Below are 21,374 nucleotides of genomic sequence, written 5' to 3'. Positions count from 1 at the left end.
TGCAGATATCCGCGCTTGCTGACCAGCCCGATCTTGGCGCGCTAAAGAAATTACTTGACGAGTGCGAAGGGGCTGGTGGCGGCGGTGATGGCGCGGGGAATGCTGCCCCTGCTAGCGGCTCTGGCGTGGCCAAAGGATCCGCTCCTGACACTATTGTGATAGAAGACTCCATTCAGGATGAACAACTTGACTATTGTCAGTTTGGAGATGACGAGGAGCGGGCTGCGCCAGATGCTGAGGGCAGTGATGAGGACGATGAAGAGGCTGACGTCGACGTGGAGACTTGAGAAGCCCTTCATGTTTTTTATTTTTATTTGTAGTTTGTATCTCATCATCTTGTAAACTTGTAAATTTCAATGCTTTGGAATGAAATTTTGTTTTTCCCTTCTTCGCATCTTGCGCATTCCCCATTCATCTCTTTATATTGCATGTTTGCTTGTTGAATATAAGATATGCTTGCACGTTGAAATAAGAACAAGGTTGTAAGGAAATTATTATACTTAATCCTTGTCATATTGTAAGTGATTTTGCCATATCTTGATTATGTTGACACGTGCCTTGGCGTTTTCATTATTCCTCTTTTGCGCGACGTTATTGCGCATTTATTATATGGAATTATGAGTTTTTTAGCCTTTACGTGTCAATATGTGTTACTCAGATATCCATTACAATTTCATGCGCGACCTCGACCTGAGACCTTAACAACTATGTTTTGGCATTTGCTTTGCCTTAGTTGTGCTTAGGTATTTTTATGGTCAGGCTGCGCAGCATGTAAGATGGATGTTGTGAGTGATTTGAGCTAAGGCTCACATTATTGGGCTAAGGCCCTGAGCTAAGGCTCATATTATTGGGCTAAGGCCCTGACGTTTTAGAGTTAAGACTCGTTAACGCGTTTGAGCTTGAAGCTCGCGCATGTATGTTTTACTTCGTTTTATTTCGTTTTGATGTCAATACAATGTTGTCATATTGCTCAAAATTAATAAAGGGAAGTGTGAAACATGTATGCAAAAGGTAATAGAATCCACATTAAGAGAAAATAGCGCGTATCATTATTCATAATGGCTTAAAGAGCCTTGATTACAAATTTGACAATTTTTACATGAAACATTTTCTAAGCTGTGCTGCGTTCCATGCGCGCGGGATCTTCTTTCCATTCAAATCTTTTAAGGCGTATGCGCCTTTTCCCAATTCTTCCAAGACTTGATAAGGTCCCTCCCAATTGGGGGACATCTTTCCCGGGGGAATCGCGCGGCTAGCTTCATTGTTTCGAAGGACAAAGTCATTCTTCTTGAAGTGGCATTCTTTCACGCGCTGATTGTAATATTTTTCCAGTTTTTTCTTGTATTTGGCTTCACTGATGATAGCCGCCTCTCTGCGCCCTTCAAGTAAGTTGAGATCCAACCTCCTTTCGCGCTCGTTATCAATCTTGGTCATCATGAGCACTCTATGGGATGGGCATCCAATTTCTGCTGGAATCATTGCCTCCGTTCCATAGGTTAGGCTGAACGGGGATTCGCCATTGCTGGTTTTGCTTAATGTCCTGTGCGCCCACAGGACATTAGGTAGCTCGTCAACCCAAGAATGGGATTCTCCCTCCAACCTTTTCTTCAGCCCATTCAGCAAACTTTGGTTCGCGCGCTCCACTTGGCCATTCCCCTGAGGGTGGTATACTGAAGTGAAAATTTGGTTGATGCGCAATTCCTTGAGCCAGCTGGATATCTTCTTGTCAGTGAATTGTTTGCCATTGTCGCTCACAATTTCCATGGGAAGGCCAAAACGGCATATGATGTGGCTCCAAATAAACTGCTTCATCGCCTCGGCTGTGATTTTTGCTAGTGGCTTGGCTTCGACCCATTTTGTGAAATAGTCTACTGCCACTACCAAAAATTTTACTCGCCCTTGCGCTTGCGGTAGGGGACCCACAATATCGATTGCCCATTTGTGGAAAGGCCATGCGGAGGTCACCGGAATCAAGTTGTTCTTTGGTCGCATGGTGTTTGGCGCATAGCTCTGACATGCTTTGCATTTTTGGATCTCTTTTAAAGCGTCCAAGTACATGCCTGGCCAATAGTAACCTGCGCTCATTGCCTTGGCAACCACCATGCGCGGGCCAGCATGTATTCCACAGATTTCTTCGTGTATCTCTCTGATCACATAGCTTGCTTCCTCAGCATCAAGGCATTTCATGAACGGTCCAAGATAAGAGCGTCGATATAGTGTACCATCAAGCAGTTCATAGTTCTGCGACTTGTGTCTTATCTTCCTCGCCTGTGCGCGATCGTCCGGTACTTTTCCCCCCTTCAAGAATTCCATTATTGGAGTTATCCAAGATGAAGGGGTTGTATGAGTTACAAGGATAGACTTCGCTCCCACCGACGGGTTGCTCATTACTTCTACTCTGACATCTCTGCCAAAGTGATCGAAGCTGGTTGATGCCATCTTGCTCAGCGCGTCAGCGGATTTGTTTTCACTGCGCGGAATATGAATGATTCTGAAGCAGTCAAATTGCTCGATGAGCTTTTTCGCATGCTCTAGATACAGAGGCATGGTGTTCTCCTTGGCATCATAAAGGCCATTGACCTGTGCTGCTACCAAGTATGAATCAACATGGACCTCTAGCTTTTTAACTCCGAATTTGTGCGCGATGCGCAGGCCAGCCAGCAGGGCTTCATACTCAGCTTCATTGTTGGTGCTCTTGAAGTCCAACCTGATGGCGTAAGTATATTCATGATTCTCTGGATCCACCAGTTTTAGGCCTGCGCCGGACCCTTCGTTGTTTGAAGCTCCGTCAGTGAACAATCTCCAAACATTTTCTTCATCATTGGCTCGCGGAGGGTCTGCATCGCGCTGAGCCTCTTCAATTTTTCCCTCGGGGATATCTGCGATGAAATCAGCTAAGACTTGTCCCTTTATTGCTGGACGGGGCTTATAGGCGATCGTGTGCTCTCCTAATTCCAGCGCCCATTTTGTCAGCCTTCCCGAGAGCGCGGGACGTCGCAAGACTTGCTGGATGTTGTAACCAGTTAGAACTTCAATAGGATGACCATTGAAATATCTATGAAGCTTGCGCGACGCGTGTGTTAGTGACAAAACTAACTTTTCCATGATGGAGTAGCGCGTCTCAGGATCTGTCAGCACCCGACTCACATAGTATATTGGCGTTTGGATTCCCTTGCGATCCACCAACAATACTGCGCCGATGGCGCGCTCTCCTGCTGATAGCTACAATGTCAAGATTTCACCAGGAAGTGGAGCTGTGAGCGCGGGCAGATTTATCAAACATTCTTTTATCTTACTGAAAGCTTGCTTGGCCTCAGGAGTCCATTTGAATTGGCTTTTCTTTAAGCAATTCCTCAATGTGTTGACAAATGGGGTAGATTTGCTTGCATGGTTCGCTAGGAACCTGTTGATTGAAACCAATCTACCATTCAGCTTCTGGACTTCTTTCATGGTGGATGGCGAGGGCATGTCAAGGATGGCCTCCACCTTTTCTGGGTTCACCTTGAAACCATCCTTGGTGACCATTACACCTAGAAATTTTCCCTCTTGTACGCCGAAAGTGCATTTGCTCGGATTGAGCTTCATGTTAACTTCCTTTAGGCGCCCAAGGGTTTCTTCGATGTCTTTGAGCATTTGTTTTTCCACCCTGCTTTTGATCACCAAATCATCCACGTAGACTTCTAGGTTTCTTCCAATTTGCTCGCTGAAAACAGAATCCATAAGTCTTTGGTAGGTGGCTCCCGCATTCTTCAAACCAAAGGGCATTTTCGTGTAACAAAAAACACCCTTGTCGGTTCTGAAGGCGGTCTTGTCCTCGTCTTGTGGTGCCATTTGAATCTGGTGATAGCCCTTGTAGGCATCCAGGAAACATTTGAGCTTGAATGGCGCCACGGAGTCCACCTTCGAGTCGATGTTTGGGAGAGGGTAACAATCTTTTGGGCATGCTTTATTGAGGTCCTTGAAGTCAATGCACATCCTCCACGACCCGTTACTTTTCTTTACCATCACAGGGTTGGCTACCCTGTCTGGTATCGTATCGGGCGGATGATGTTTGCGCGCAGTAGATCCTCAACCTGCTCATTCATGGCCTTCGCCTTCTCGTCCCCCATGACTCTCTTCTTTTGAGCAATTGGCTCTACAGACTTGAACGTGTTGAGAGAATGTTGCGCCAGGTCTCGCGGAACCCCAGTCATATCGGAGTGTTGCCACGCGAAGACCGACATATATGCTGTGAGCAATCTTTTCATTCTCAACCTCGTGTCGTCTGATATCGTAGCGCCAGTTGTGATTGTTTGCTCCGGGAATTTTGGGTTGAGAATCCATTCCTCTGGCGCGTTGTCTGCCATTGGAAGTTTCATTCTCCCTTCCCGCGGAGTACTTGTCACTGCACACAAATGATCTCGGTATACAAAAGTTACACCTGTTGGTGTTGGGAACCCCAACGCGCCGTGCGCTGGCGACGGTATGGCGTTAAATTGGGCAATCGTTCCTCTACCCAAGATCATATTGTGGCAAGAAGTGGTGGGCAAGACCAAGAAGTTAAGACCAAGAAGTTGACAACTTCGGCTCGCTTGTGTTTCTCATCCCCCATGGTTAGTTCAAATTGTATTTGACCTAATGGATGGATGATTTCATTTGAAACACCAGAGATTGGTGCATTCACAATTTCAAGCCTTGCTTGGTCTGCCGGATCCAGTTTTCTGAAACATTGCTCATACATAATGTCTGATTCGCTGCCAGTGTCCACCAGGACTTTTGACACTTCATAATGAGCAATGTGTGTAGTGATGACAAGAGGACTGCTGATAGAAGGGCCTCCCCTGATTCTTGGGAAGATTACTTGTTGCTCGTGCCAATCTCCTTGGATTTGCGCGCTTCTCTTTCTTGATGTTTGCCCTTGCCTTCCTCCCTCGGCTACACAGATTCTTTTGAACTTTTTGCTGGCAGAGGCTCCTTCTGGTTGTTCATTTTCTGGTCTTGCGTTTTTCACCAGGTGAGCCAGCTTGCCTGATTTCACATCTTTTTCAATTGCATCCTTCAAGTGATGGCATGCATCAGTGTTGTGTCCTGTGGACTTGTGAAACTCACAGTACTTGCCACTGTTTGATGGTCCCTTGTAGTGTAGTGGCTTGGGGCTTTTGAACTGGACATTCTCAGTGCTTAACACTTGTGAAGGCGTTTTTGTGAGGGGAGTCCATATTCTTGGCAGATGTCTGTTAGGATCTCTGCCGCCTTCCCTCTTATCACCTTCGCGATTACGAATGTCTTTTTGGGGCTGAGGTGAGCTTGGTTGCGCCTGCTTTTCTGCGGGAGAGAAACTGGTTGGTTGCAACCTGGACCATACAGTGTTCTGTTTGCCCCTTCTTTCGTTGCTGCGCGGTGCCTCTGCTTGATGCCCTCTTTCTCTCGCTCTATCTTGGGCAATTTGTTTTTCATTTCTCGCGAAAACTCGCGATGCTTCCATTAGCTTGGCCCAAGTGGTTGGCATGCCATCTCTGCTTACGAGAGCTCGGCGGAGTTGATCACTGCGTGCGCCTTGTATAAAGGCCACGCGCAATAGTTGCTCAGTGATACCTCCGATTGCCAGAGACTTTTGATTGAAACGAGTTATGTAGTCTTCAATCGTTTCATCATTCCTGCGCACGCAGTGCATGATGTCATCAGGGTCGCGCGTGTGTCTGCGCTCCTGTACGAAGTGGGCTTGGAAATTTTCCAATAGTTCCTCGAACCCATCGATTTGCCCAGTCGGCAAGCTCTCGAACCAGACACGCGCCGCGCCCGTGAGGCAGCGAGCAAACATGTGACACCATGTTGGCATCGTCCAGCTTTCTAGGTTTCCAGTGTTGTAAAAACCTTGTAAGAAATCGTCTGGATCTGTTGTACCGTCATATTTGCCCAAACCACTTGGCATCTTGGTTTTGTGCTGAATGGGGGCCTTCGCAATGCGCTCAGTGAATTTTGAATGTTTCACCATGATGGCTGGCCTGTACGGTGTGGTTACATCCACTTGCCCTCTCACTGGTGGGCTGTATGGTGTGTGCAGATCCAGATCGGCTTTGGCTCCAGGCGCCATGTTCATGTGCGCGCGGAGCTGTGAGCCTCCTGCATGAGTATCTCGCGTCCTCCTCATGCTGTGCACTTCTTCATCACTAAACTCAGCGTGTTCAGTGTGAACAGAGTGACCCTCTTCCGGCGCGCGCCCCCTTCTTGTTCCATGAACGGTTTGCTTATCAAACGCTAGCCTTTGTGTTAAGTCGGCTAGCTTTTTGTTTTTGACCATCTCATTGTACTTGTCCATTAGACGTCGTTGCTCGTTTATGAGCCATTCTTTAGGGTCATTGGTTTCATCTTCTGGACCCATTGGTCCTTTTTGTTTCGCGCCGGCAAGATTTTGGAGCGTGAGATCGTCTAGAGGAGTTTCAGTCTGGCCATGAGGAGTTGTGATGAAAGGATGGTTACTGGTGGTGCGCGTAGAGTCACGCGGCACCCTCAGAAACTGTTGTCCCTCATTAACATCCTCACGTTCAATATCCTCCAGAACTCGATCGACGTTACGAACACCAGAAACCATGGTGAAAATTTGTTTTTTTAGAGAACTGATGAGATTTTGTTGCCGTTCTCCCACGGATGGCGCCAATGAAGAAACGTGGATCGACTCGCTGGTAGACGATCAACTTTCCTCGGGTGTGATTATGCTATTTCACCGATGGTTCTCTGGGATCTGGATTCTTCAACCTACAAAATGAACAGCACCGTAAACTTACCCCTCAGAAAGGGACAGAGGGGTCCTCTTTGGGGTAACCCTCCGATGTGAGAATAAGAATTTGTAGGAGAAGATAATAATCTGAGAGTAAGGAAATTGGAGTGTATTGCTTAATATAGCTGAATACTGTGTAATTGGGTGTGTCCCTCCTTGTGGAGTTGATGTGGTATTTATAGTGCTAGGGTTTCCAATGATTGGGCTCAGACCCAATTAGGGCCTTTTTGGCCTCCTCCTATAGCTTCGCGCCACGTGTCCTTTGGGACACCTGGTGCTTTTTCATTGGTTAGTTGCACATGGGTTTTGCTGAGTTGTCCACCTTTCATTGGCAGCTGTCAACATCAGCATATTCTTTATTCCTTAAAAAGATACCTTCTGGAAGGTTGTCTGACGTGCACAATCAAGGTTGTCCTTACCCTAATTTGGATAAGGACGAGGTTGATTATGTGCATGTGTGATATGCGCCTATCCTGAGGATGCGCGATGTCTTCTCTTTATTCTCACGCGCAGATGTTTCATGCGCAGATGTGATATGCACAAGCATGTGATATGCGCCACGCGCGGATGCGCCACGCGCAGATGTGATATGCGTGAGCATGTGATACGCGTGAGCATATGTGATGCCTGAGCATATGTGATGCCTGAGCATATGTGATATGCGTGAGCATATGTGATATGCGCCATGCGCATAGGTTTTGGCTTTGTGCCTTCGTAATGTCTTGATTTCAAGCCTCTTGTCTATATCTTGTGGGTTGACCCGCCCCGCTCGGTGTTGAGGCGGGTACATACCTCTTCACAAATCCCTTTGATTACGGATCAGGACACATAAATCCAGCTGCAGCGGTAAACCCGGGACTCATTTACGAATTTAACATCAACAATCTCATTGATCTCCTATGCAGCTACGGGGCACGCGTTGCACAACTCAAGAACTTGACTGGGACACTGGTTTACTGCAAGAATCCTCCCTCTCCCTCCTATAACTTCAACTATCTGTCAATCGGTGTTGCTAACATGGCTGAAAATTTATCAGTTTACAGGACTGTTAAATACATCGGTGAAGGTCCGACCGTTTATTATTAAAAGTTAGAAGCAATTGCAGGAGTAAAAGCTTCGGTTTATCCTGATGTCCTTAGGTTTTCAAAATCAGGGGAGAAGATGACTTACAGGATCGATTTCGTACCTTATAAAGGTAGCAATGGCAGCTTTGAGTTTGGATCATTGACATGGAGAAATGAGGTTCACAGGGTTAGGAGTCCTATTGCTGTAAATGTGGTTTCGTTTTTATATCATACAAAATCACATTTGTAATTTATTTGTATGTACTTTTGATCTTCTAGACGTCAAATTGTCATTAATGTATCAAAATGTCAAGTTTCTTGCAAGTTGAAAAAGGAAAAGAAGTTTGTGTAAGGCTATGTTTAATACCACGGATTTCTCAATTTCACCTGAGTGTAATTACATTAGTATCTTTTCCAGCATTAACCTCCACCAATCAATCTACCTCCACCAATCAATCTACTTAAGTCTCAACGAGACGTGGTGGTGAAGTAGTGTGCTCTCTAACCAAGTGATTATAGATTCAAATCCTACAGATTGCAAGTATGGTGATTTTAAGGGTAGAGTATGTGTTAAGAGTGTGCGCTCGATGTTAAAAAAAAAGTCATTCCTATTTTAATATTTTTAATACAAAGAAATAAATAAATAAAAAATACATTCAACCAATGAACAAATGTTACTTCACCAAAACTTTATGGATTGTGACCATCGGGCTGGTGGCCACTCTTATCATGCAAAAGTGAGGAATTAAACAAATTTTTATTATATTATTACTATTAAAATATTAATATCATTATTAAGATATTGTTGTTATGAAATATTATTGTTAGTAAAATAAAATACTATTATTGTATTTATTAAAATAGTATTATTATTATTATTATTAAAATAATAATATTTAAATACTATTTAAATATAAATTATTATATTTTTATTATTATTAAAATATTATTCAAATAATTATAATAAAATACTATTAAAATATTAATTATTATATTATTATTATTTTTATTCTAAACATATAATTATTAGTATCAAAGCATTTAGTTTTCTATTATTATTAGTACTAAAATATTATTATTATTAGATATCTGATGTACGTCAGAGAGTCAGATGTCGGGGTTAGGCGGCGACGCAAGACTTTCGGAGTTACGTTTGTGTAGCGTATTGTATAATATAATATAATATAATATAATATGATATAATTATTATATTATATTATGATATATTGTATTATGTTATATTTATGTTAGTGAGTGTTTCTAGAAAAGCCCACCAGTGTTGTCTTATTATGGTTTTTTTTCCTTTTTTTATTTCTTTTCTTTTCTTTTGTTATTATTAATGTTATTTATGATTATTATTAATATTAATAATATTTAATTATCAATAACATATTATTATTGGAAATTCGATAAAGGGCGTTTAGTAGCAGGACTTATTTGGGAAAATTGACAGTGCGAAACGAACTTTTAAATTATTGGCTGCTTTCGTTATGGGCATCTTCAATCAGTTACAGTGGCTTACTTGGGAAAACTGGCATTTCCAAACGAACTTTCAATTTCTTGGCTGCTTTCGTTATCGACATCTCAAATCTGGCTCTTCGATTTCTTCGAACTCCAACGGTCTTGACCGCCGGTCACCACCGACAACCGTAGTTGTGTTCACTCGAACACATATCAGTCTTCACTATGCTTAAGCTTAGGCTTGTTATTAGTTTTATTTTTTGTTGGGGGTATTCTAAGTTGTTCATGTTGCGTATATTAAAGAATTATCGGCTTTTATATATACGTATACATATATAGTAGATGTGCGGTATAAGAATTCATTGCGTCGAGATAACCAGCACCAGATCGAGACGCTAGTTTGATGAGTTTGAATCTCTCAGATCCGCGGTATCCGCTAACGGCAGCGAGAACGGGAGCCCCTACTTTGGACAGATAGGTGAAAATTTGGTCATTGCTCGAACATAACGAGCACCAGATTGAGATATTAGTTCGCACTTAGCTGAACCGGTTGACACGTATGCAGACGTGGGTTTAGGTTTGGTGCTGACCCGGATATTAACACGTATGTTTACAGAATTCGTTGACACGTTTGCATAATACACAATGAAAGCACAAACTCAAACAACAATCCATACAATAGCAATTGTCTTCGTTATTTTTCTCTTCTTCTTGTTTGACTGGTGTCACACCCCGACCAATGAAGGCGGAAACGTCGAGGCGCGACATGATTGCTCATTGCACAACGACACTATAAAGTTACAATATTTAAACAACTCATTTAAATCCATATCATCATAAATAACACAACAATTGTTCATACAAAATGCCAAATAGATAGATAAACAAATAACTTGTTCTTTCATTTTCTAATATCCTAAAGCCAAGATGATAAGTTTCTTCAAGTAATCCAATCAAGCTAACATCAAACATGTAACATTGCATAAAATAGAGTTTATCAACACGAAGGTTGGTGAGCAATTTTCATAGTTTTGGACAATAAGTATATAGTATGAAATCCACAACTAGTATATGAAAACAATAAATAATAGCAACAATTTAGATAATAAAATTGTCAATAAGAATACATTGACGACAATAATGAAATCGTCAATAAGAATACATTGACGACACCTTTCTATATGGGGATACCATATATACTCGGAATTAACGTATGATCATACTTTGATGAGGCTACCCGCCTTAGCATTCAAGAATTTGCACATAATCATGTAAAGCATATAACACCAAATCGAGCATTTATTTAAGTAAACATATACAATACGTGTTGTGGTTAAAGACTCAAGTATAAATCATTTGAATTTGAATAAGTATGCAATGCCACCCCCAAAACGAAAGATGGAAAACGTGGGATGAAAAAGTACTCGCATTAACAAGTAACTTGAAAGATAGTGTCGTGAATAATCGGAGAGATCGGTTTAACGAGCAAGACCTATATTAAACGGGTCTTGTGTTAGTAGGTAGTATTGGAAGGGTTTAAAATAAAATATTTGACAAATAAAGTAAATAAATAAAGTTTAGGATTTAAAATGTAAATATTTGAGAAATTAAAGAAACGAGTTTTGTAAAATAAGTTTACTCGAAACCGGGTCTCGGTATTCTATTCATTAGTTTTTTTCTTTTTTTACTCAACCTATGTTACGTAATAATGTGGGTTAAAATGTGATATTGCAAAACCCTTGGTTATAAGAATACCAAAACGAGGTTTAAACGAGTGTTCGGGTTTGTCGGTTCGAGACTTGATAATTGACCAAGCTCACAGTTAACTTCCCAAAATAATAAATGTTATGAGATAACTCACTAAAATCAAAATAGACCTAACCAAGTATGTAGTTCTATTGTGAAAAACCTTAACGTTCGTTAAGCGAGTATACGACTTTATCGGTTCGAACTTGTTATAAGATCAAGTTGGTTACCGACATGCGAAGTATGTTTAGAAATTAACTAAAATTGATTTAAAATATAATCTTGAAGAAAAATATGAGTTTTGGTGGCTAAAAACACACTTGTGTGTCTTAAGCGAGTGAACTCGGTTTAGTTTGGTTTTTGGTTCGGTCCTTGACTCGGAATAAGACCGAGGATGGTTACCACATACCCAATTACCATGGAATTTGTAAAATAACTTATAAATAATAATACTCAAGTTTTACATTCAAAAAGTTAACAATAAAGCTTTTAAACAAAAGTTCGGTTTTTGGTTCGGTCCTTGACTCGGAATAAGACCGAGGATGGTTACCACATACCCAATTACCATGGAACTTGTAAAATAACATATAAATAATAATACTCAAGTTTTACATTCAAAAAGTTAACAATAAAGCCTTTAAACAAAAATTCGGTTTTTGGTTCGGTTCTTAACTCGGGATGAAACCGAGGCTAGTCACCACATACCCAATACCATGGAACTTGACAAATATGAACAATAAACTAAAATATGTAGAAGTTAAGCAAGAATAACAAGTTATATGGTTAGATTTGTTAAATATATAAACAAGGACTACAAAGTCCTCCATGTAACCTTGCCTTACTAGCCTGACATTTCAACCGGCCAAGACCGGAGAAAATGAAAGACCGAAGGTAAACAAGGAGTGTATGTTATATATATGTTGTAACATCAAGCTTTAAGTATTGAGAAGTTAGTTAAAATAAAAGATTAGCTTATGAAGAACAACCTTAGAATTCAAGAATTTGAGAGAGAAATGAAGAAATGAGCAAGCACAAATGAAGAAGATGGGTGTGTATATATAGGGTAAGTTGAATGGGTCTTTCATAAAGGGTGTTTCATGAAAATGGGTTGGTTGTAGACCCAAGAAAGCACAAACTACAAATGGGTCCTTCAAATCTCCATTTTGGTAGTTTTAGTCCCTGGAGTTCGTTTTGAGCGTTTTCGGGGAATTTTAAGAACCGAAAAGGGTGTTTTTTTTATCCAACAACTATAAAACAAATATGTAACATACAATTCATCATTTTGATAATATCATAAGGTTCGGGATACAAAACGGGTCGAGTTTACATTAAGAATACAAGTATAAAATAACCCGAAATTGACAAATGTCACAGTATCCCCTACTTTAGGAAATTTCGTCCCGAAATTAAGATGATGTAAACAAATGTGGATATTTCTCCTTCATCGAGTCTTCTCGTTCCCATGTAAACTCCGCGCCACGCCGTGATTCCCATCGAACTTTAACTAACTTAATGCGACTTCGCTTGGTTTTTTTTCATTGCGGTCCATGATTTCAACGGGTCGTTCAACCATAATCATTTATTCATTGACTTGTACTTCATCGAGAGGTATATGGTGACTACCTTCGGCTAAGAACTTCTTGAGATTTGAAACATGAAAGGTCGGATGAACACCGGTGAGTTCTTCCGGTAGTTCGAGTCGGTAGGCTACTTTTCCGACTCGCTCAAGAATCTTGAAGGTCGAAGGAACCCTTCGCGTATCGTGAAGATGCTAGCACACATTTCAACGTTATCCAGTGACGTGGTGACACGTGGCAGCCTGGGGTTGACATGCAAGATTGCGGCTCCGACTTAAGCAACTTCGCGTATCGCGAAGATGCATAAAAACGGGTATAAATAGGCAGCCACGAACACAGCCCATTCATCCCATTTTCACACTCATTTCACACACTTAACCTGGGAAATCGTGCCAAAGGTGTTCTAGGGTGTCGAGGGCTGTTTTCGTGAAGAACCGGAGTGTCGTTACGCTGTTTAACGAACTGCTGATCTCGTAATCAAGATACGAGCTGAACTACTGCTGAATCTCTCATCTTTTGTTCTCGCCTAGCCGATTAAGATAGGATTAAGGTTAAGTTACTTTATTAGTTACTTTAAATACATAAGATATAGCTTAGTTAAGGGTATAGTCGTTAAACTGTAGGTATTTTCCAAGTAATGTTTTATAAAGCAAAGACGTTGCTTCCACGTGAAGTAATGTTATCAAAACTATTATTTTGACGGGAATGTAGTAACTGGAAGGGGGGGTATCATTAGTAGACTCTTCTTGCCTAAGGAAAGCAATTCGTACAAATCCCAATCAACCGCGGGACCCGTTTGCTTACCTGGAGAAGTTTGCCAACGTGATATCCTTTATTAGGCCAAAGCGTGCTATTCCAAACGTCATATGTAAATCCAAAGTATTTTTATAAAACGACTATAACTATACTAAGGTTGGGTCAGACCTAAGAGTCTGCTGATCAGACCTCGGGTCTGCTGAAACTGAATCAGACATTGAGTCTGCTGACCAGACCGCGAGTCTGCTGAAACTGTAACAGACTTAAAGTCTGCTGAATTATACCAATTAGGTACTGATGCATTCCTATTATGAATATAGGTTAATAGCATACTGAAGTCAAGGAGGTTGATATTTACTACTGATACACGAGGTGAACATGTTAACCTTTTACTGTCTGAACTGATTTTTACTCTTGTAATAGACTGGTTGTTTATTACAAAGAGTCTGACAAATGTTTGCACGAGATATAATCTCTAAATCGTTATAATACAAAATAGATAATAAAAAGCAACTCAGACCGAATACACATGTGTCTGGATCCAAACATAACTGATAATTGGCATACAAAACCAAGTCAGTCATAACCGGTTCTCCAACAGGGTTATATAGCCTAGGGGAAGGTTGTCTCCGAACAAGGGCTATATACTCGGGGAAACTTTGAATTGTGTGTGTAGGGCAGTGGTACAAATCCCGGGAATGGACAGGCGTTCCTGCTGAGATTGTGAAACAGAAAACTATGCTTGTATTTAACGACTGTTATAAATATTTTATCGAGTCAACGTTTCACCAGCATATAGCTGACGTGTTTTTCCCACCTATGCATGTAACTTGATGATTATAGATGATATACAAGGATGGGAGTCATTAAAAGATCGCTACAGATGGCTCGTTTTTGATAAATATAAATCCTTGTATAATTAATATTATGATTTTGTAAAACTGAAACTCGGGTATTTAATTCCTTAGAAATTTTGATAATGTAAATTAATATTTTAATATTTAAAGTCTTCCGCTAAAATGAACCCGCTACTCTGATATATTTACAACACAGGTACCAACTGATTGTCACACTTCTAGGCCCTGGATCGGGGTGTGACAGCGACCACCATTTATATTCGTCTTCGGGGCTGCCATGTGCCTGTCGGATTGAGGGATACATAGTTAACGACACGTGTATCCCAATAGAGGACTTTGACCTGTTCTGAAGGAGGCTTAATTTTGATCTAGCCTGTCCGCCGAACGAAGAGCCAGACTACGCAGCAGGTCTATGGGACATCACAGATACAATGACCCTAATCAAAAGAAAAGTTTTTTCGCCAGGCTCTTGTCTGCTATTCCAGGGAGATCTAAAAAGAAGGAGCCAGAAAAAAGAGATGATCCTCGGGGGCGTCCCAAAAAACCAGATGCCCTGAGGCACAGCGCATACACCCCCGCTCCAGATCTCCCCAGACACAGCTCCTACAACCCATCCTCGTCATAGGGGCCAGCCAAGAAAACCCCATCCCATCCTCGATGAATCGTTCGTCGTCCCAGTCAGCGTCGCGGTTTAAAACTCCTCGTGGACGACCTACGGGAGCTCACCTCGGGTTTCCTTTGATGGTTTCGCCTGCGTAAGTACCGACGATAGAAACGTTTAGGAGCGTCATTCCTAGCTTGGCCCAGCCGTTCGTCACAGACATCAAAAACGTACGCCCAGACGGTAACTGCGGTTTTCAATCAAGTGCAGTGGGTTTGGGGATACATGAGAAAGTTTGGCCGGATATTAGGCGGGCGATGCAGAACGAGCTGGAAACGAACGAAGGGTGGTGGAGGGCGATGTTCAACAAAGAGGATGACAGATTGTACGGATGGGTTCATTCCAGCATTCCGTACTACAACACGGTCAAACCGGCGCCACCGAGTCGTTGGTTCAGCTTACCCGGTCACGGGCACGTGGCTGTTCAGACATACGCGTGAGTGTTAGTCAACCTAGTTGGAAATCAGACCGAATCTAACTTCCCATTGAGAATCGGTCCTGACTTGGTTCCGAATCCACAGGTTATAGGCATCGCTAACTGGGGAGGTGATCACTAGATATATATAAACCTGTTAGGGGATTTCCCAATGCCTAGGCCAAACCCTAATTGGGAAAGAAATGTCGTACCGGCGGCGCTCGAATGGAAAACACGGTTCGGACAGCGTTTGAAGGAGTACGAAGACATACACCAGGGTTGGCGAAGGGAATCCTCTAACGTAGATCTAGACAGCTTATAGAAGACATAGTATCAATGGACAAAAAAGTCTATAACAATAATTAAATAACAAACTAATATTAATATTAATAACTAAATAACAAAAAATAATAATAATAATAACAATAATAATAATAAATAATAATAACTAAATAACAAATTAATATTAATATTAATAACTAATAAATAATAAATACTAATAAATAATGATAATTAAATTAAAAAATAGGCCTAAGACGCCACGTATAGGACTATACTCTAGGACCCCTTATATCAACAGACGTCTATTCAGCTACCAGACTTAGGCCTAAGACGCCACGTATAGGCCTATACGTGGCGTCTAGGACCCCATATTATCAGCAGACGCCTACTCAGACGCCCACTTTCAAATTTCAAAACTCCCGCTGGAACGACCGAGCATCCACACACGAGCCTATATCGGACGGCGACCGGAATACCAAACAAGCCGATGAGATTTCACCCGACACCGACACGATATGGAGGTAACTTTTTAAAATTATATTAATGATGATGATTAGGTTAACATGATGATTAATATGTGTTGTTGATGATGTGATGATGTTGATTATGTTGTTTGGATAGATAAAACTGTCGGCCGGAGTTCGGCCGTTTTACGGCCGGACTCCGGCCGTCGGTTAACCTGGACTGTCAGACGTGGCGTATAGCTCTATACGTCGCTTCTGATATAATTTTTTTTTCTACTAGTATTTATTATTATTATTAATATTTTTATTATAATTATTATTATTATTATTATTTGTTTTAAATATTATTAATAATATTTATTATTAGTATTTATTGTTATTATTAATATTTTTATTATAATTATTATTATTATTTGTTATAAATATTATTAATAATATTTATTATTAGTATTTATTGTTATTATTAATATTTTTATTATAATTATTATTATTATTGGTTATAAATATTATTAATAATATTTATTATTAGTATTTATTGTTATTATTAATATTTTTATTATAATTATTATTATTATTTGTTGTAAATATTATTATAAATATTATTATGAATATTTATTATTACTATTTATTGTTATTATTGTAATTGTTATTGTTTTAATTGTTATTATTATTTTTTATTATTATAGTTTGTGGACGACGAGATTGAGCACGAGCTCGAGCAGCTCGGGCAGGGCGAGGCCGCGGGGCCCAGGGCCAGAGGCGGGGTCGTGGCCGGCCGCGGACCCCCGTGGGCAACAACGTGTTGCTCACTTACCCTCATGTGCAATTCGCTGAGGGTTCGGACGCCCACACACGATACATTCGCCAACACCATATGCACCCGTTTCTCAGCACGATTATTTCCTGATCGTTTTTTGAGTCCTGTGACGCGCACCAGCGGGCGGCTGAGTATATTGGACAGGATACGCCATGGAGCCGATGCTTCAGTATGCCACTATCATCTCACCGGGAGCTGACAGTGGAGGTTTACTCCACGATACGCGTTACGTAAGTTTACTCCACATTGTTATATTATATTATATTATATTATATTATATTATATTATATTATATTATATTATATTATATTATATTATATTATATTATATTATATTATATTATATTATATTATATTATTGCAGGCCCCGCGCGCCTGGTACGCCAGAGATTCAGATGAGGGTGCCAGGCGCCGATACGACACAGTCGGAGGTTTACTTTAGCATGTTCGGGCATGACGTCCATCTCTCGATGGAGGAGTTCGCGGTTGCTCTGGGCTTATACACCGCGCAGGAGGTACGCAGCCCGATATACACGGAGAGCATCCACCAGATGCCAGAGGACGAGCTGCGGGTATGGTGGCGGGCCATCAGCGATCACGACTTCGGGGATAGGACCTTGGGCACCAGTTCCAAGGTCTCGTTTATTAGGGACCCGCTGCACAGGTACGTTCTTAAAATGTATTCTATTGTTTAGTATAATATAATATAATATAATATAATATAATATAATATAATATAATATAATATAATATAATATAATATAATATAATATAATATAATATAATTATTATTATTATTAATAAATTATATTATCTTATATTACACAGGAACCTTCACAGGCTGATTGCAATGTTCATTGTGGGTCGCAATTAGGGCGCGTATCACTGTAGCCTGCGCGACCTGTTTTTTTTTAGGTGTCTGCTGACACACAAGCACTGCAACCTCGCTAGGGGGTTTGCAGACTACTTTGTCGCCTATCAGTTAAGGCAGGGACGAGGGTCCTTGATGGGTGGCGGGTACGTCACCAAGCTTGAGATATCTCTGGGCCATGGAGACCTGGTGGACGGCCTGCTTATCACGGCGGCCCCTCCCTGCCCGCTGGACCGCCAGCGTTGCGGCGGCATGCACATTGTGCGTTCGTTCCCCGGAACCCCACGGCCCGCGGGATCGACTAGTGGCCGGGGCGGGGGCACGTGCACCTTACGTCCCGGTGCCTTTAGTCGAGCCTCCCCCGATCGCGGCACCGGAGGTGGAGCTTGTACATGAGCCTGTCGACGCGGGGGAGGGGGCCGGCGGGGATCCTGATGACGGTGGTGCCGGACGTGAGGATCCGGGCGCATCTCAGGTACGTTTTAATATATTATCGTTTTATCGTTTCTTTTAATTCGACTTCGTATTAAACGTATTTCTGTGGTTTTGTTGTTAGGGGCCGACGCAGCACGTTCCACGCACATATCGCGCGGTGCGTCTGAGTCCCGCCACCGACGCTAGGTTGGAGGCCCTAGAGTTGGAGATGAGGCGAATGTCGCGCCAGACAGACTGGCGGATGAGCCAGATGTCGCGCCTGATCGACTGGCTTGTTGCCATTCGGGTAGCGGAGCTGTCTGGACAGCAGTACACCGTGCCACCGCCACCACCCCCCCCCCCAGTTTTAACCACAAGGCGAGCACGTCTGGCGTGAGACGCGGACGAGGCGACGACGTTGATGCCCCGGACGGTTCGGGGCTGAGGCGCAGGGGAGAGGACGACGCCGACGTTGGCGACACGTTCGGGGGGCTCATGGGCCACGACGACGACATGGGCATTGACATGGGGACCTCACGTAGATTTTATGTTTTAGTTGTCGTATTTTCTTTTATTTGTACAGATTTAACATTGATTTTTGGTATATATATGTGTTAACTGTTTTTCACCGAAAGGATATTAAATGATAAATAAATAATTAATTAATATATAATGATAATAATAATAATAATAACAACAAAATAACAAAGAAAAAAATTAAAAAAAACATAATAAGACAAAATTGGTTGGATTTTTTAGGAACACCGGCCTATACGCCGCGTATAGACCTATACACGGCGTATAGGCCGGTGTTTTAGCAATTGGGCGGTGTCCCAAGAAAATCCGTTCTCTTATCTTAAACAATTATTTTCATAAAACTAATTTCTTATAATTAAAAGAATAAAGCATAAAGAAGACATTAATATCATTAAATTTAACTAAAAACATAATAAAGCAAACCCAAGTCTTTAAATTTCGGTGATTAGGGTTATTATTATTACTTTAGGGATAAAATAAATCATCATAAGAATAACTTTTATAAGTGATCCGATTAGGGTTATATAAACCCACTTCGTTCACATTAACGTTGTGTTCCCAAGTTTAAAATTAATGAGAGAAGAGAAAAAAAGGGAAATTAAGATAGAAAAGAAAGGAAAGAAAAGAAAATGATATCGTGTTCCCGAGTTTAATGAAAAGAATTGAAAATGAAATAATATTAATCATTTTATGTGTTCCCGAGTAGAGAGGAATAGAAAAAAAAATTACAGTTTTACCAATTTTGTGGGTTCATCTCTTCTTTTCTGTCCATATCTTTCCAATTTGGAAAGAAATAAAAATACACTAAAAACCTCTTCTCCTCATTTCTATTCTTTTCTCTTCTTTTCATTAAAAAAACTCTGGAACACCAATTTTGTTTATTTCTCTCCAAATCTTTTCTCTTCTCTCGTTAAATTAAACTCTGGAACACAGCGTAAGTTCAAGTTTTTAGTACTTTTATTTAGGATTAAAGCTGGTGTCATCCCCATCGGCCATCACCACCGTTGCTGGTCATTGTTGGTCGGTATATGATTAGCGGATGTCATTGTTTTTCATAATTTGTGAAACTTTGTCTTAAATCGATATTTACACTTCAACTATTTTTTGCGTTAGCATCTCAGGATGGAAGCGAAACGTTTGCGTCATAGAAATCATCTTATCTTTTCTACAATTTAAAGAGGCGGTAAGGACAAGTATCCTCTCTCGGGAATGGAAACACCACTGGACAAATAATCCCAAGCCAAGTTATATTGTCAATGCACCAGGGGTCTAATACACGAGTTTTCTCTATCTATTATGTTTGTAAATGGTCAGTGTGTTGAAGTTGACCGTATAATAGATAATTTGTCAGTAAATAATTTAAAGAAATTAACGCCTGGCATGTCTGGGTATGGGTATCAGTTACCTGAATCTCTTTTCTCCTTGCATAACTTAACGGACTTGCCATCTTGATGTTCCGCCAACATTCAGTGGATTTGGTAACCTTACAAACTTACACATGGAAAATGTAAATCATCACTAATAAAATGCTTCTGCTTGTCCTATCCAATTGCCCATCACTTAAAACTGTCATTCTGGTAAGTTCTTACTACAATTTAAAATCAATCATTATAGCAAGTTGATTGAATACTATATTATAGCAAATTGCAAATTGTATTGCAGTTGAACAGGTTCGAGTTATGGCTTACCATTTTAATCAAGTTTTTAAAGCTATATTTTCTAGGTTATAATAAATATTTGGAGTTTTCCAAATTATATTTGTTAATCTTTGATATCGATATACCACGTGCTTGATGAATATATTGGAAGTCACTGTAGAATTTTGATGATATAAGTTTGCCAGCAATTGATGATTCCACCATTCTGATTGAGCTATTCGAATGTTTGTCCATGATTAGGAATCTGTTTATTCGTCTTCCGATGTTAGAGGTAATATTATTCACATGTATGTAATTGATTCAACTCATGTGCTTATGGTTAATCAGATTGTATATGCTATGTATGGGTCGAGCATTTTACTCTAGGCAGGCTTCCAAACAAGCTTCCAGCCGCATTAGTCCACCTTAAATACTTATGTATTAGAGATACGCTTCTGGTTTACAAATACAAAAGTCCTTAGGCTTTTTTGGTCAGAAGCAGCCCAAACCTAGAGAAACTTAAGTACATAAATAACATAAATATATCCTTTGTTTCTTTACAAATGCACAAATAATATTCACTCTTCTTGTAGCTTTCTTGCAGTCTGTAACAACCCCAATTATAGGACCATTTTTTTTTCTTACCTGTGTTAATTTAACTTAGTGTTACATGCTATGCTACGGTAGATAAGCATATAAACGTGGCACCAATACATAAAGACCGCATAACTATTTAAATCCATCATATGTATATATGATTCCCTGCCTAATTAATCCCTACCACAGCATATAAAACTGTAACGTCAGTAATTTATATAACTTTGTGTACCACTCCATGCACATGTGATTACCTGATAATATAGGTTGCACAAATTAATTTTCTTTTTTTTCTCTCCCTAATCCTTCCACCATCCTAACGCGCATGCCTTTGAATATTATTAATATCGAGATTTAGATGCTAGCCTTCTTATTATTCTTAATTTCACAAAGCCAAAACATATCAATATATGTATACGTAAATATATATATATATAACTTAAGAATATAAGTAAACATGAT

At 40.6% G+C, this 21,374-nt stretch overlaps 1 pseudogene across 1 annotated transcript in view; it reads left to right on the top strand.

The window, feature by feature from the left end:
* LOC143559093 (uncharacterized) overlaps positions 1-17,730 on the top strand; it is a 45,325-nt pseudogene extending 27,595 nt beyond the window's left edge. The window contains exons 14-19 of the transcript XR_013139873.1: positions 7,663-7,823; positions 7,911-8,026; positions 16,727-16,876; positions 16,978-17,087; positions 17,221-17,520; positions 17,685-17,730. The product of XR_013139873.1 is annotated as an uncharacterized LOC143559093 (transcript). The remainder of the gene's footprint in view (positions 1-7,662; positions 7,824-7,910; positions 8,027-16,726; positions 16,877-16,977; positions 17,088-17,220; positions 17,521-17,684) is intronic.
* The last annotated feature ends 3,644 nt before the right edge of the window (positions 17,731-21,374 follow it).

This window comes from Bidens hawaiensis, unplaced genomic scaffold (assembly GCF_021521415.1).
Source record: "Bidens hawaiensis isolate Kalapana, Puna unplaced genomic scaffold, B.hawaiensis_p1.1 tig00019696_1, whole genome shotgun sequence".
Lineage (NCBI taxonomy): Eukaryota > Viridiplantae > Streptophyta > Magnoliopsida > Asterales > Asteraceae > Bidens > Bidens hawaiensis.
This window is presented reverse-complemented; position numbering and strand designations above follow the sequence as displayed.